General features: G+C 37.8%; 1 protein-coding gene across 3 annotated transcripts in view; it reads left to right on the forward strand.

Annotated features, from left to right (window-relative positions):
• Window positions 1-219: 219 nt before the first annotated feature.
• Window positions 220-18017, forward strand: part of SATB1 (SATB homeobox 1) — a 97511-nt gene continuing 79713 nt past the window's right edge. The window contains exon 1 of one of the 3 annotated variants that reach the window (XM_019726015.3): window positions 220-496. The gene's annotated coding sequence lies outside the window, so the exon portion shown is untranslated. Of the gene's footprint in view, window positions 497-6378; window positions 6518-18017 lie in introns of those variants that run through there. The other 2 variants (XM_074312792.2, XM_074312795.2) reach the window with 2 other exon arrangements.

The following is an 18017-nucleotide window of genomic DNA, read 5'->3' on the forward strand; positions in this document are numbered from 1 at the left end:
CCGCCGAGCCCTTAGGCGCAGAGTGTCGAGCCGGAGGAGCCGCGGCTGGATGCGCGCCGCGGGTGGCTGCGTGCTCCCGCGGGGGGCGCCCCGGCCGCACCGGTGCGCCTCCAGACTGCGGGCGCCGCGACCGCCGAGCCGAGAGCAGCTCCCGCCGGCCCCTTCCCCCTCCCGCCCCCGCCTCCGCCCCCTCCCTCTGCCCCCCCCGTTAACATCTCCTCCCTCCCCCTTCTCTTCCTTCCCTCGGCCCCGCGCGCTCGCTAGCTCGCTCCTCGCCTCTCTCTCCCCTTTAAACGCCCACTTCGGATGGGGAAAGAAGACAACTTGAAGTCAAGTTGCAATTAACTTCCGCGGCAGCCGCAGCTCCGGCGGCGGCGGCACAGGAGGCAGAAGCCGCCGCCTCGGAAGTCCGACGCCGGCGCTCCCGCACGGGGAGCCGTTCCTGGTCTTCGGCCCGCACTCGACAGCCACTGCCGCCCTCAACGCCCATGCCTGAGTGAGTTCTGCTCCTTTGCCTTTCCTCCCGCCACCCCACTTTTGCTCTCTTATCTCTTTTTTCGGAATCGATCCAAACTTCTTTGTAGCACCCACCCACGACGCCCCCTTGTTGGGGCGGTTCGGCTCCCCGCTCGTGGGCGCTCGGTGGCAAGGGTCTACCGAGCCCCTTCTCTCATGCGGGCAGCCGGATCCCAGAGGGGAGGGCCGGTAGAGTGAGGGAGAACACGCGGGATGGGGGACTTGAAGATGCCATTCGCTCTCTCTCGGGGTGTGGACACACCAACACACCTGCCTGACAGACCCTGACTGAACAAACTCCTTCAGGTCATCAGAGTTACCCCTTTTGGAAGGGGGAGTCGAAAAGACCGAAGGAAGCAAACAGGGAAAGGAAGAACCTTCTGTGCGCCTCGGAACCGGGCTGGCAGAAAGGTGCCGGGCGGCGTAGACTAGGGGAGTGGAAACGTTCCCCGGTCGCATCGCAAGTAAGCTCAGCATCCTTCCCGGGTCCATCTCCGCCTTCCTCCGCCTCCCCCCCCACCCCCCCACCCCCGCCCGCGCGGCTGGTTGGGAGCCGCGGCGGAGAGCGGCCTGGGAAGTTTGAGGCAACTTCTCCATCCCGGGAACGACTCGGGCGCCGGGGCGCCTAAGTTGGAGCCGGGAGTTTGAAAGCCGCGGCACACCGCGTTTCGACCCCTCGCCGGCTGTGTTGAGAACAGTCCTTAATGGGGTTCTGGAGTGAATGTGGGTTTGGAGTTGGGCTGAAGGCAGAAGAGGTGCTGCCCTCTTTGCAGGGACGGAGAATATCACAGAGACGGACTCGGGGTCTCCTTCCTGCGGTCCCGACCCAATCGTAGCGGCCTTCTCCGAGCGCTGCACTGTCGAGGCTCCTGGGGCGGCGGATCATGGGTTTAGGCAACCACGAGGAGAGGAACGAAGCAGGCAGGTGGCAGGTCCGGGGAGTGACACTCGCTTACCGGGGAAATTCACTGAGCAGGCCTCTTGGGATGACCCCAAAAGACCGAGAGAGACTTAGGGCTCTTCCTGGAGGTTTTGGCCCGGACCTCCACTAGGGCGTTTGCAAATTTCACTCACAAGTGTCAACCACAGGATCGCCTCTCAAAGTGCCCCGGTTGGCAACTTTGACCTCTGCGCCCTTCCTTAGTGAACTTTCTCAGCGGCATTCCGAATTTCCAGGCAAATATTGTACGAGTTGCCCTCCACATGGTTGTAAAAGACAGGGAAAACAGAAAGACGTCCTAGTCTCAGAGGAAAACCTTTCCACCCTGACTGGCTGGGGTTCCATGCTTGCACCTTGGGAGGCCATGGGACCTACCTGACTTTCCCAAGAGGACAGAGGAAGGGGTAAGAATGAGTAAAACACAACTGCTGCGTGTCAGGTTTTGTCCTAAGCAGTCCCTGAAATCTGCAGTATTTGTGCTGCCGACTAACTCATCCCGTTGAAACTTTATTGAAATTTACACCCTGTCTAAAGTGGATTTTTTCTGAGACGTCAGGAATGCAAGATGTATTCTTTAGTCAATTGTAGCTGCAAAAAAACCCCCATACTTTAAGACTGAAGAAAGCCAAGGTTGAGGTGTTTGCTCTACAAACCTTTAATCTGCTGTGGGGTACTAGTGCTATGATTTAGCAGCAGTTCTTTATTTCTATTGCATATTATTTTAGTAGAACAGTAGTACATTCATATACTGGCTGCTCCAGTCTGCTGGCAAACATTAGCATTCAAGCTTACATTTTTGACAAATGTGCAGACAGGAATAGCATGAATAGGCATCTTAAATATTAACAACCTAAGCATCTGTTGTGAAACAAATTTAATATATTTACTCTGTTTTTCTCACATTGTTAGAAAAGGTTATAATAAGTGCATAATTTCAACTTTAGTTAGCAGAAGTAACTGGCTGTATCTTTCACTACCTCTCCAAGTGTTTAACACAATCACCAGACATAAATACTTAAATTAACTTGGTTAGGCACATTATTAAATACACTTTAAACAATGTATATACTATGCAACAGTAGCAAAATATGTATCCTCTTTGTGCACATTTTAAATGACTATGTATTTTATAAATATACCAAGCATGTTTATTCTTCATCTCCACTTGACACTTATTACTTCATAGTTTTTTTCTAATGGAAACAGTATTTTAAATGCAGTGTTCAGTCATATGTAATATGTAAACAGTAGCTATAAAATACAAAGCATTTTTAAATTTGAGTATGGCTACATGTAGCAAGATTATACAAGAGAAATAAAAATCACTGCTTAGTTTTGTATTCCTTTCTGAATAATGAATACAAATGATGGATGAAAAAGAACAAATAGGGATTTCCCTCCTAAAGTACTAATGCCTTAAAATGTGTGCGGTGTGGCAGAGAGGGAGCCTGGAGGAGAAGGGGAAAAAAAGAGAAAGAAGACCTAAAGAACTTCCAAAAGTCTGAATAGTTATTTCCAGAATCAATGCATTCCTCATTTTCCCACAAGCTGAAATATGTAATAAATAATAGTTCTTTGTATGTAAAAGTATTCAAAAGGAATGCCTTTTGTTCAGTTGTTGTAATAAATTAATATATTCTTTGGTTGATAATCTACAAAAGTAGTTCTTTTGTCTCCCAGCCTCTTTAACAAGAACAACAACAAAATGAATATTGGCTTATTTCTGCAAAGAAGTCTGTTGCCAGCTATATGAACCTGCAACTGAATAAGATATGATATGCTGAGTGATGGTTAAGAAAGACTACGCTAAATTAGCAAAGACTGAAATATGTGGAGATTTTCAATTATTTTTTTTATGTGACAGGTTGTGGATTGTAAATTAGGCCTAAAAGGTCAGGTGACAGGCACCTGTTCCTCATTATTGTAAAAATCTTTTGGTTACAAACACTATTAAGCCAAACACAACATGGATATACAGTAGGGACTCTATAAAGCACTCTAGTGGTTTTTCATCTGCTCTGTAAATTTCCAAAAGGGCCATACATAGATATGCCCTTTACGCAAACACATCATTTCTTCCAACATGTGTTATCTTGGATGATGCTTATTATATTAGTACTTGGGATTGATGAAGTCCATAAAATAAGTGCATATGACTAAATCAATCTTCAGACCATGTCTAGACATGTTGTAGTCGAATGCTAAAATATTTTAAACCCTTCTTTTCCCTTTACAATCCATTGATTATTAGAATTTGTTTATGTTTTAAATAGAAACCACCCCAAATTGCCTTTTATGCTTTTTAGATAAGATGAGGTCCCATTTTAAATGATGCCATGAAATATTTGCTCGCTACTTGTAAATAAGGAGAAATTTAGATGCCACATACTCTCATAGCTTTGTGGTATATAGAAAATGGGAAGAAAACCACATTTTGTATAAATGCTTTTAGGAAGGGTATCATCATTTGATCTTCAAACTTGCCACTTCTCTCAGGAGAACTCAGTAATATTTCTGTTAGAATTAAGGAGTGTGATTTGATTTTTTTGAATAGTTTACCTTTAGATATTTTAGAGAACAGCATAAGCATCCATATTGAACGGACCTTAAGTAGCACAGGGTTGAGAAATATTGAAGGTGTCAGCTGCTTTTAATTAGCAAAAGAGGACAATTTTGAGTAAATTCTGTAACTCAGATTATTAAATTCTATATTTAAATTTGTTCCTTTTCTGTTTTTGGTTTAGTATAGTTTATGCTTATTATGTTAAGTATTCATTTTTAGCATTTGTGATCAGATTACAGAACAGTCATTACTTTTGCTTTTCAAATTGATTTGGGTTTCAAACTCCGAAACTCTGGGATGATTTTAACAAATTGGTTTACATTTTGACAGAACAGAGTTAAGTTAATTAATAGATCAGGCACGAAAAATCATCCACGGTAGGGTGTACTTTCTGGTAAAATGAAAGTTATGTTTCAGCATGATGAGCATCAGGCTTCAGTAATCTGTTCCTCGTGTGGAATGAACACTTCCTACTTGGAGCTAGCAGGCACCTACTGTTTATTTACGCTGCATTAAACTGACAGCTCAGCAATCAGAGGAAAAATATTACTTACCTTCCTGAAGTAAATACCAGTTTATAGGTTAGTGCACGTATTTATATTCCTGTCACCACTAAATAACGGCTCTGTCTCCATTTTAATATCTACCTGTGCTATAATCCAGGGCTTCAGACTCTTCCTGGTTGGGGGTAGGGGTCGCAAGGAGTTTTTCTTATCATTTCCCAGAGGCAAAAACTTAAGAAGAGCAATTTCATCTTTTTCATTTCTGTCATGTGAGAACCAGTTGGAAGAAATGTTACTTTACATACCTCAACTATAACATCAAACCCCCTAAAGAATCTGCATGCCACTTAAAATAGTCATCTTAGAGCAACCTCAGGACAAATTCGTTCTAACACATTCAAGTGTGTGTTTGCTAAATTAACTTCCTACAAAGTTTCAAATAGATTATATAAATTCTTTGATTACGTAGATAATAACTTTGATAGTGTCTTCCTTTCCAAGTCTTAGATGGAGTATTACAGTTTTTAATGGAGATCTGCAAATATTGATACAAACTGGGACTCACTGATTACTTGGTACTGATGGCTTTCCTCTGAAAATATTCTTACCTCCTTTCTTGTTAATCTGCCAACCTTAAGATAAGGGAGATTTTAACTTTCCTATAATAATAAATGCATTTGTTGTTTTCTTTTTAAATTAAAAATCCCTTCTCTTTCAAACTCCTGGAATCATGAAAATTCTGTTACAATTGAATTCTAAAACTTACGATTAACTTTAGAAAATGCTTATTTTCACTTACATTCTATAGATAGCTCTTACACTCATTGTCTACACACAGTTGTCAATCTTGAATCACATATTCCATTGACATCAGAGCAGAATGTGGTCTTAATACAGCATATAAATCAAATCTGTTACACAAGATTCTTCTGCTTCACTATACCAAATAAAAAGTGTCTACTATGGTAATTTATATATCGTTCCTAAGTGCTATTTTCAATGGTAAGTCTATTTAAACTTGATGTCTTCATAGGGTGTGATCAACACATTAACACACATTATTTAGTACTTTTGAACATATGCCAATGGTACCTTTTGCTGTTTATTTTTTAAAGTCTTTTTTAAGATCAGATATTTCATTTCTGAGTAAATAGATGCAGATTGTGTGTAGATATAGCCAAGGTGAGATGTAGTAGTGTAGCAATTCTCTAACATATTGGCTATTTTTATTCTTTCCAGTTATTCTGTATCACTTCCACAGTTGTTGCTGTCTGAGAGTTCATAATAGGAATTGTAATCACCTGTTTCAATGGACTTTCAAGGACATAATTTAGTTTATGTAGTGATCTAGTTTAGTTATGAGATATGAAAAATAGTTAACTGGTAACCCAGCATTTGTGTCCCTAGATTCTGCTGAAATGTATTCAGTCCAGTTATTTGACATTTGGTAGTGAAGTGTCTTATAATTAGAAATTGAGTTGGTTCGGTTTCCAGTGGAGGAAAGATCTTGCTGGATAAAACCTTTAACTGTGCAATATTTTATTACACTTAATCACTCATTTCAGAACCCGCTTATGGTTGCACAAATTTTTTGGTACCTCGGGGTGCAGGTCCCCCAAATGAAGCTGAAATGCTTGCAGAAGAAGTAGATATCAGGCTGCACCTGGTTGTGCCTTTACTAGAATGTCAGTGGACCTGCTTTGGCCCTCCTCCTCTGCACCCCTTCCCCCCAGGTGTGCAGGAAGTGGAGGGCGTTGTACAGGGTGAAGTGGGTGGACTCTACCCAGAGCTATGACCTGATTTGTGACGCACCCTCAGAACTGCAGTAATGGTCCAGCTGCTTCACAGGCAACTGGTAACCACCTCATTTGGAGATGCTTCTGCCTTGCTAGCAGTGCCAGAAAGAACTTCGTCATTGTCACCTCATCAAAGACTACTTTTTGAGAGCTCTCCTGTAGGGCTTGATTCAGAGAGCAGCCTCTGATTATTTAGAGGGTAAGTGCCAGAAAAGTTCCTATCAATTCCATATGGAGAATCAGGGCTACAGCCAGGGGGAGAGAGAGGCATTTAGTGTCCGGGAAAGGTCTCTGTGTTGGGATGTTGCTTTTTTCTCAGCTGTAGGTGATTTGGGACTAGATACCAACAAAAATTCTGAAATGGGCGTTCTTTTTTGGGTAGTAAAATATGGTAAGAAGCTCCCATGGGAAGTTATTAGACGATCTTTCCTTAAGATATTTAAAGAAAAGGGAATTCTTTAGATGCAGTTTTCCAGGAAGCCAGGCATATAGTAAACTTGATTGCTAGAGGTTCCTTTCTAGTCTTACCTCCGTGGTTTCTGATATGCAGTTAAGAGCATGTAAATGAGAATTCGGCCTTTTAATGTTTATAATGTTAAGGACTTTAAGGTAAAAGAGGTTTTATGTTATAAATATTTTATTGTAATAATTATTATAAATAAAATAGAACCCAGTATACACAGATATCTTTTGAAATGGAAATAGTCTTGAATATAGCATATCCATAATTAGCTGTTTGATGTTGAATGCAATTGAGTTTTCCCTTTCCAGTGAACCAGACAATGGAAATCATTGGGGATTAACACCATGGCTATGTGGTTCTTGATATAGTTAACCTTTCTTTCCCCATTCAATTAGTTTATCAGTGAATGAGGTACTAAACTAAAATACTTACAGTTTTAAATTTTAAAAGAATCTGTAGAATTGATAAACTAATCCAAGTTTTACCCCCTTTGTATTTTCGCCAATTAAAATAATACCTAGATATCCTGTTTATGTTAGATTTCTCCAGACTATGGGAGGAAAGAAGATATTTTATAACTGTGCTTTATAAAACCAATCTTAGAGGTGGGCTCTCTTTTGGGTGGTTTAAGAAGACTCAAAAACAGTTTAGAACATTATCTTAAAAGTTAAAAAATGAGAGCCTTACTTTGTATGCAGTCATTGTATTTTAATAATACTGTACGCTTATTAGTGTTATTAGAGCAGTAGACAGTTAATTACAGCCTTTTCTGAGACACGTTAACTGTATGTTAACAATGTTAAAAAAAAGAATGATGTATATGCTTACATACAAGCTGCAGCTTGCTAGACTCTTAAGAATATTCTTTTAGAATCTATGGAGTCACATTTTGGTCCAGAATCATCAAAATGTTTTCTATTAAAACAACTTCATTTTAAAACTTTTCACTGGGATATAAAATTTTCAACCTTTTTTTCCGCTTTCTTTATAGTTAGTATTGGCTTGATCACTTTTGCCAGTAGCATTAGAAATTGTTGCCCCTCAGCAGTTTTAGCTTTCCCAGATTGTATTTTGAGAGGCCCACATTTTCTTGTTTTCTGATTATTTTGGCCAGCATCAGCCATTAAAAGCTTATTGAGTTGATTTAGCACCTCATCATACTTCTTTTTTGTGGAATAATTTTAGTCACTGTTCCTTTATCCAACTTATGTTTTCTTAAAATTTTCTATAATCTGATGTTTAAGATACATTTGAGCAGTTGATCACAGCAGTAGTTCTAAGACTATTTCATTTTCCAAATTTCAAATCTGGGTTTTTTGCTTTGGCTTTTGGCATGACAGAACAATGGATGACTGAAACTAGAGGAGTTTGAAGCTGAACTCAGCCTTACTTCGACAATTCTATCAAATTAGTTAACTCTTTGAATTCCCTTGGTTAATTTGGATATGTAGACCTTGTAACTTTGCAATAAAGCACTTAAAAATGCACAAATATTCCCATTTTATGAATTTTTAAGGTGCTGCTTATATTTATTTCTATAAGGTAATAAATTACAATAAATTCTGTGTCAGGTGCATGTGTCTGTTATATAAAATAAAAGTTCACAATTGGCATTGTGTGCCTTGCATAGTGAGTCCTCAGTAAAAGTCTGCTAAATGAATAATCACATTGTGAATTTACCTTGTGCTGATAATGATTTAAGGGGAAAAAAGACTTTTCTTTATAATTTTCTGTTTTTACTGGGGTTATCTGAATACTTAATCTTCACATGTCCCAGCTTTCTGGGTGATCGACTGTTTTTCTTCTTGAACTATGTGCTCTGTCATTTTTTGAGTGTAGCACTGGGGTCTGTTTTATCCTCATTGTCTGACCTCAAGGATGAGGTGACTATCTCTGCTCAGGTTCATGGTACTTTGGTGTTTGGTTGGGGAACAAACCGTATTAGAGTCAAAACAGAGCACTCCTTTAGGTCCCTGCAGTTAGGTCACCATGTAATGGTCTTTTTGATATTCTGGGGCCAAAATTCCTGTGGCCCATTGCTGATTGACCTCTTCCTACTCTTTCCTACAATAATGATTTTTTCAGGGTCCCCTGGAATACGTGTCAGCCACGATTACTGTATAAAAAGATACTGTTCATTGTAGCACTATGTTTTTTAAATGTTTTAAGATTTAGGGTCTTGATATTAATGAAGATTTCACTCCATTCCTTGAAATTAGTACTAGCGTTCCAATAAGGCTGTGGTAGCTGCATCTAAAACATTCTGAAAAGTTCTGGGCATTCTATGAAAGTTATCTAAAAACATACTTCCTCTTTAAATTTATTTTCCTTTAAAAACATGCATGGTGCTATTTGCAAGACAGTCCTATTTAGTTACAGAGAGGAAAGTATTCTTAAGTGGTACACTGCTGTGTGACCTATCACATTCTCATGCACATTCTGTCTCTTTAAAAACAGTCTCCTCTATTTGCCCTATTAATTGTTGATATGTTGCCATCCACGAGACAAAAATTAGAGCTGTAATTAAATAATCATGTGATGCTCCTTAGTGCCAGTGAGAGCAAACTCATTTTTCCAGGCCCTGATGGTCACTGATTATTGTATTACTACTGGCTTGCTTTATTTTTTTTAATGATTCTCTATCTGTAGGTTACCTAACTACTGTCCTTCTTTTCAAAATTAAAGAAAGTAGAGAACATTCAGCCAGTTAATCGGCTAGAGGTCCTCAGGGATGTAAGGTAGACATACCTTTTTTTTTGTTTTGGTCACCTGGTAGGTTCTTTGGGGAGGCTACATCAGTGGTGTGGTTGCCTGCCATTTAATTTACAGTGGTGTTTTGGCGGGGATGGAGGCCTATGGGGAATGCCAGGAGAATTACAAAAGGAGCCGGGTATTAAAATTCAGAAATGATTAAAATTGAAATAAAAGGATGCTGCTTCTTTGCCAGTACTCTGGCAGTCATAATGACACATAGAGATTAGTTTCCACCTTCATCTTTTCCTTCTTTCTCATTTCCTCTTGTTTATTGTTGACACGTTTTCCTTATGTCTGTCTCCTTCTCTGTGTCTTTTTGCACCATTATGCATTCCTACTTCTCCCTCTTTCCTTAAGCATGGAGAAGCCTACTTAACCTTATTATAACAATAACAGAATAGGTTATTAATATTTAATATGCACATGATTAAAATTTCTCTCCCTTAAACATAGGTCAGCTGTATTATTATTAACCAGCATGTAATTTTTCATTTAAAATATTCTTATTCTGCCCTTGCTGTTTCTGAAATGTGGTCTACTTTAGTAGTGATTTAATATATAATGTTTAGAAAACTGTGGTCGGCTAGTGAGAAAAGAACTTACCAGTCATGGATAATCAATTATGCATGAATTCAAATGTAACAGATGGAATCTGGTGAGTTAAAGTTTCTCTTTGCCTTAGTGGCTTTTTTTTTTTTTTTTTTTTTTTTTTTACTATTTGTTTGTTTGACACCTGTCTCATATATAGATAAACATCTAATGTAGTATGTGAGAAATGCCCTTATATCTTGATATTCCCTTTAAATTGAACTTGGTTTTTTTCATTTAAGGGCAGAGAATTGTTTATGTGGTCTTAAAGTTGATCAGATTCTTTTCCTTCACTTTATAGATACTGCTTGATTTACGAAGGTTCACTCAGCCAGCTAGTAGAGGAAGAAGCAAAACCCAAAGCTAGGTTCCCTATTTGTTTTCTCCACTACTTTTCCCACTATGTCATTTATCCTCTTCTGTGGGAGTTGCTTAATAATAGAGGTATTACACTAACTCTGGGTTTTTAAGAACTTCTAATGAAAATTGTGATAAACTAGTTTTAAATTGTGTAATATTCTCTTGTATGACATACAAATAGTATCTGTGAACATATATCATATTATGCTATATGTATATTATATACTTGGATGACAAATAATTGGATTTCCCAAATCTGTAGAGAATGCCCCAAGATTTGGTTTATCTCCTCTACGGCAGCATATGCGTTTACACTTGCTTGCAGTGTTGTAAATTCTTAGTGACAAAACCCCTATGTGCAAAGCAAAGCTAAAAAGTTATTTTTGAGAGCCTTTTTATCTTCCTGAAGTCATAAGTTTAATTTTCATCAACAATAGTGTGAATATGTAGTGTTTTTTCAGGTGTAGCAGTAATAGGACAGAGGGTATTGTCCATCTTTAAAGCAATACAGTCTCAAAATTGTTACAAGTTGGTCCCCATCAGAATTTTTTATAAGTATGTTGTTTGTTTCTCCCCCAAGTGTATTTATGTATACTAAAAAAGACAATACAAATGAAAATAGTCTTTACAGAATAAATAAAAATAAGTGATTAAAAAACAGCCTCAAGGCTCACTAGTTCTGTTTTTAAAGTTATACAGTAGCATTCATTGTTTATCAACTTTTTGCTTCATATCAACTGGAAATTTGCATGTATATTTATAATTCATGTCAGTTTTTAATGAATTAAATTCCACAGTAAACACACTAATAAAGAAAGAGTCACCTGCAAAATAGGTAACTGGATATGCTCTAGCTACAGCTGTACTATGAAATTATTTTTAAGTATTCTATTTATGCTTTTATATGTAATAAATATGTAATTTTAACTTGGCTTCACTATGTATTCATATTTCTTAGTTATGCACCAGAACAAATATATATGTAGGTATGAACTTCAGTAAGACATAATTTGTACATGAATATCCAATACATTAAAAACTCCATCACAAATATAAAAGTGTCTAATAAAAAATACAAAATCAGTAAGAATAGATGATAGGAAACAGAATATAGGAAATACAGAAAAAGCTGATTACAAACTATTGCATGCAGAAGTAAATATTTTAATCCTAATTGGTATTACTAAAAAGTGATTGATAAAATTAAATTTGAGAGTATTGGGCTTCGTATAACAAAAAAATTATATATGTATTTAAAAACTAGAACCTAAAGTCTTTATACAGATATAATTTTATAAATTATTACACTGACTGCATTTATACAGTTTTTACACATCTTTGGCTGTACTGCATGTAAATGTCCGACACTCTAAGTACTGTTTGATCGAAAGGGTCTACTATTTCATGAGGATAGTTAATTTTCACTCATTTGAAAAACATTCAAAAAGAATTTTTGGACTTAAGGTATTCTTATGTATTTGTTTTTGTTTCTGCTTTCTCTTCTTTTGCTAAGATACAATAGTATAGAATAAAATCTGAAAAGAGAACCATTTTCTTGCATCAGAGGACCATCAAATTATCTACTTTGGGTGGGATCTTGGTCTCTAATTACCAATCCATGTTAATTATGCTTGGGTCAGGTATTCATCATATGAATTAATCATCTAGCAGAGACTGGACTGTGTCTGTTGGCGGATAAGGACAAAGCAATGGACGGTTGGCTGTGAGGATGGAGTTGTTCAGTGTGTTGTAGCTCGTTTTTCTACTTGGCATAATATTTTCATGATAATATGTATCTGCTAATATTAAGAATAGGTGAGAGATTCTTTTGCTTTAGCTTCTTGTTTGAAAAAATTATTGTGATAAAAGATATATAACAGAAAAGATGGCATTTTGACCATTTTAATTGTATAATTCAGTGGCATTAATTACATTCACACTGTTGTGCAACCATCACCACAGTCGGCTTCCACATCTTTTCCACCATCCCAAATAGAATGCACTTTACTTTTGCATTAAACTTCTCCTTTGCTTCAACACATTTCAAGCATTATAGTCATATTTAATCATTGTCCAGGCTTGATGTAGTTGTTGCTGGTGGTGGCTTTTCTTTCCTGATGGACAACTCCTGTCCAGTGCCTGTGGCGATGGACATAGCAGACAATATCAGATATTGCCTATGGCTGATATTCCCCCAAAATGATCTGGACGGGGATTCAGGTCCACTGTAACCTCAAACTGTTTTCCCCTCCAATTAAGCCAGGAAAGAATAGCAATAACACTCACAGCACTAAGAAGATTTGGTTGATATGTCCTGGCAAAAGGTTGATTGGGAACGGTTGCTGTTTGACTTTGTTGGAATTAATATTCCCTGAGCTTCCCGAGAGTATTGCAGAGCAGCTCGGGCTGTGATGCTCTGTCATGGGCTCTTTGGCATGGACAACGTGAATACTTCAGTTCTGCTTAAGTGCAGGGCTTAGTCTGGAAATAAGTTGAACAGTTCAACTGTTCAAGGAGGATCCCACTCAAGGTTGAAGTTTTCTGGGAGAAAAATCATGCTCAACTATGTTGACAAAAGAATTAGAGGAAATCAGGATGGTTCTGGCTCCAGTAAGTAATAGACTGGTTTTCGAACTTTACTTCCACGTGTAATTTTGTGGTTAGTTGCTTATGTCTGTGATGATAAATCATATACCTGCACAGGATTTCTGGCACCCTAGTAAATCTCAAGAAAGTGCCCAAATGCTAATTTATCATGGTTCCTCAAACAGCATTCCTTTAATTGACCAATCAATGATCTAATAACTTGTCCTCCACCTTTTTTTTTGTTTGTTTGAAACAATGACTTTCCTGCATATATAATTCTTAAATTTGGGGTGAGTATTGGTTCCTAGAACGGCCTTAACTTTTCCAAGTGACCTCAGGATTGGGTTAAAAATTACTTGAAAATGTCCTAGCCTGTACATTTGATTTCCTGTATCCAAAACATTGCCTAAACTGGTGTATGCCAAACGTGGCTGTACATTGGAATCACCAAATGTCTGGCTCCCACCTTCAGCCATACTGATTTAATTGCTGTTTATATGCAGCACATTTGGGGAGCTAGTGAGTTATCCTCTGATCCCTAAGATTGCAAGGATCTTCCTAAAATTTCTTACAAGCACCCACTCATAAAAATAGTTCTTGGGTTCCTTTCCTTTTGAGGGCAGCCACTGTGAGAGACTCCAGGAATACAGACATAAATACACCCTCAAGATGCTTCCAGACTTAACAGTTCAGAGGGGCAGACACGCAAATATGGCATACCACACTGAAGGGACAGGTAGTGTGATGGAGCATCAAGAAGAAAATAACTAACAGTTGGAGAAGGCTTTGGACAGAAGAGGTGTAATCAAACTGCATATGAAAAGATACAGCAGGTGAGAAGGAGGAAAGGTACTCCAGAAACAGTTCGGGGGGGGGGGGGGGGTGGGGGTAAAAATGAAGCAACCTGAAACTAAGTATTTTAGTGGCAATATCTACCCTGGAAGACTCAACAGTCATCGTAGGAATCCTTCTCTCTCCCCACTCAATTTTTGGATCTAGGTTTAGATAGAGATACCAATTTTGATGGAATTATTGCCATTGTGTATTTTCAAGGTTATGATCCATACTGATGATATGTATGGAAGAAAAAGGTGGCTTGTAGATTTTTTTGCCTAATATATTCTTGCTGAAAAAAAAAAATAAAGTAAAATTTCTGGGTAAAAGGCCTGGATATCCTGTCAGGTTCTAGAAGCCAGCTATGGATATTCATTTTCCTTATCCATCTTTCCCCAAACTAGCATCAACATTGGCCTTTCTTTGCTCACCTTTCATAATGACCTTTGTCTATTAAAAGCATATCACAAATTACCAGTGGGTATTTACAGCCACTCCTATGTAATTAGGAAACAACTTTTGATCGTTATCAATCTGGCTATAACTGAAATCCAACTTACTAGGGAAAAAACAAAAACAAAAAGCCTTCAGCCCCATATTTAGAGTTTATTATCATTTCTCCTTTATCTCCCCTGAAACACATTCAAGGCTTTTGTTACTATTTTGTGCAGTACACCATTATTTGTTTGGTATCTGGATGCCCTCCCAGTTTGAATAGGTACCTACAGTAAAGCTTCCAAAAGAGCCATTTCTAATGGTAACTATGCTTATTTAATGTGGGGGTGGGAGTGAGGAGTGGGAATGGCTGGTTTTTAGCTTCACCTATGAGCTATTTAAATGCTCACGGAAAGCACCATTTGGGGTAGATGTGTGTTATTCCAGATGTAATACAGGACCTTTTCAAATACAGACATGTCTAGAAAGTTGTCCTAAATTTGTGTGCAGCAGTACACAAGCCTCGTTGCATGCAACTTTACAGATCTACGGGCTACTTCTAAAATGGAAAATGATTTCAATTTGGACAATACTAGACTGTCTGAAAGCCATTCAGCACCTCTAAGACTCCTGGCCAGGTCTTGGATTTACTTTGTCATCTTTTATTAAAGTTCACTAGCTAAGTGCTGTCCAATAGAACTTTATGCAATGGTGGAAGGGTCCTAGAATCTACACTGCCCAATACCCACACGGGGCTATTAAACACTTGAAATATGACTGAGGAACTCAATTATAAATTTTATTTCATTTCAATGAATTCAAATTTAACTGATACAACCACTGTTACCTCCTTCTCATTTCTGCAGGCTCTAAAAGGAATTGTCATTGCAATTAACTGTGGAACTTGGTTGCAAGTGACACTGAGCTTTTTGCTCTCATTTATTTATTCATGATGTAAATATTGCAAGGACAGTGTAGAGAGTCCTGGTAATATGGCAGTGAGAAAGACAGTCTCTGCTCTCATAGGGCTTACAGTCTAGTACGGGTGACATTTATTAAGCCAATAATTATCCAATTTGTTAATTGATGACTGTTACAAAAGAGATTCAGGAGGTATGAGAGTATTAAAATGGTGGCCATACCTTCTCGTAAGATTAGTCAGAAAGTTTAATCAGAGTTTCGTTTATTCACTAAAACAAGAAAAGCATGAGGCAGCTTCCCTTCCCCAAGTTCAAGGCTGGGTCAGGCTGGCTGTAGCTCAGAGTAGGGCAGCTAAGTGTGCTGTGCCATGACCTCCAAAGATGTGGGGTCTGTCAGATTAAGCTGTGTGTAGACACATACTGCAAACTTCTATACTTGAGCAAGTAGGTTCTCTCCTAAACTATGCAGTTGTGATGATGTCAGCCACAGATAAGATGTGAGAAGAAGGGTGCAAATGTTTACAGGATATTGCATTTCCTCTCCGATATATGTTTTGACAAAGTTGTTTGGGCTCCAGCCCCAGCTTTTTCCTCTCTGCTCTTACAAATTTGTATTTGGTTTATTCAAGAGTCAGTCCTGACATCTCAGACAGACAAAATGAGACACATGACAGCAAAACATATGGCTCAAATAGGCATCCTTATATGGCCAACACAGACCATATTCCCAGAAATTCATATATGGAAAACACCACCTGCAGCTAAAGCCAAAAAACAAAGAGTTGACACGACAAAAGGAGCAAGATGCTACGTAAATTGTGCTGCTTTAAAAGTGTAGAGAGATAGCCAACTGTATTTGAATTTAAAAAGATGGAAAAAAAATGTCCTTAGAAAGTGCTATGGTGGTAAGCATTGCTTTGCTAACAGTCACTGGAGGAGTTGCCATGTCTTAAAAGCGTTTAAATTCTAAATGCTTTCTCTGTTTATTACAAATGTATGTGCTATTCAGAACTCTGAATATGTTTTAATGCTTTCGGATATCTGCCTGCATATTTATCTTAATATGGTGCCATCTAAGACATGCAGTAGTCCTTTCATTATTTTTTTTTTTTAATCTTGTATAACTGTTACAATATTCTATCTTTGCTACCCTTTTTGTAGCCAGTCTGAATGCCTTCTCAGGTGATAAAAGATTGATGCACTCTGTTTTAACTGTACATCCACATGTTAAATAGTTCATGGATTTGACTTGCAATATTTCATGTTACTGAAGTTTTCTATTTTGATATCTAGATTTATAAAGTTTATTTTGTTTTAACTTTTTAAAATACTTGCTTGCATCTTTATTGTCAAATATAAGATTCCTGTGTAGAATAAGTCGATGGTGTTTTTTTTCCCCCTTCACCATGCTAGTTCATCCTCACATATGCTCAGGAAGGTGGTATTTTCCTAATTATCTTTCTTTTCCTTCTTCTTTATTTTAACCTGCGTTTACAGTGACCAATGCTCAATGGTTATAATGAGTATTCTAAGGAGTAGATAATTTATAGTAATTAAGTTTATCAGTGTACTATATGACTTGGAGGGCATAAACCTCTGTGTGCCACTTTACTTATGTCATTTCTTATAATCATATACCGTAGTTCTGAAATAAAGGATGTGCTTGGGAGAAAATTAGTATGTATATGTGATTAACAGATTCATAATTATACTATATCATTAGTCTTTATAATAAAGTCATTATTAGGTGTCTTTATCTTCATTAATTGTTTATCATTTTCCCAAGGCCATGTCCATACTTATTATACAGTTTTATGTTTTGTATTTGAGAATTAGTTTGTAATTCCTGGATAAAAGGTGCTATTCAAATTTAAAGATTACTATTTTAATTCTCACATTATATCAGCATTAGCCCAGTCATTAGGAGGCTGAGGCAATCAGGAAGCTTTTTGTCTTATTTATTTGTGTAAATGAGGACATAAACATATTAACACTGTTATTCCAGTGTGTGTTAATATTGATATTTTCAGTAACCCTTTTTTAGTCTTTTTGCCCAAATGTTGTTTTGCCCAACAATTTTCTTTCCTCTTTTTACAAAAACATTCAACTTTGAAGTTGCATGGATAATTATTTTGTAGTCCACTATAATTTTTCTTAATTTTTATATTTTGCTATTTTTGTAAATTTATACAGTGTCACTAGAATACACAGTCCCTACTGAAAACCGGGCAGGTTTCAGGGAAACATGTCAGGCATCACCAGTGTGAATCAACTATTAAAATATACGTCTTGGAAATTAACCTATCATATTGCAAACATCAGTCATTATAGAGATACTTGATTGCTATCTGTTTTTCTTTTAAATATTTCTTTTTTATTTTATTTCTTATGTTTTAAAATATTCTTCTCTATATTTTTCCACATTTCAACTTTTAAAAATGTGATATCGTGTGGATTGCCTCATATTTATTTTCTTGTTTGTGATGGCTGTGTTTTGAGTTCTATTCTCACATGTTCTTTATTTTGCTGAAGGGTTGGGTTTATCTGTGCCAAGATTCATGGCTGCCTTCCTCGATTTTGACTAACCTTTCCGGTTTGTGGGTGAAACCTGGGTGCCATTAGAGTGATATATTTTCATTGTGTCTCCTAAACTTGTCATCCCCAGGAGGCCATTATTTCCTATATTTAATTTTCTGCTTTATTTTCTGCTTTTCTTAAATTTCTAATGTAAACTGTCTCTAAGAGTGTATTGGTAGCTT

This window comes from Rhinolophus sinicus, chromosome 5, assembly GCF_057876585.1.
Source record: "Rhinolophus sinicus isolate RSI-liver-muscle chromosome 5, RSI-T2T, whole genome shotgun sequence".
Taxonomy (NCBI): Eukaryota; Metazoa; Chordata; class Mammalia; order Chiroptera; family Rhinolophidae; genus Rhinolophus; species Rhinolophus sinicus.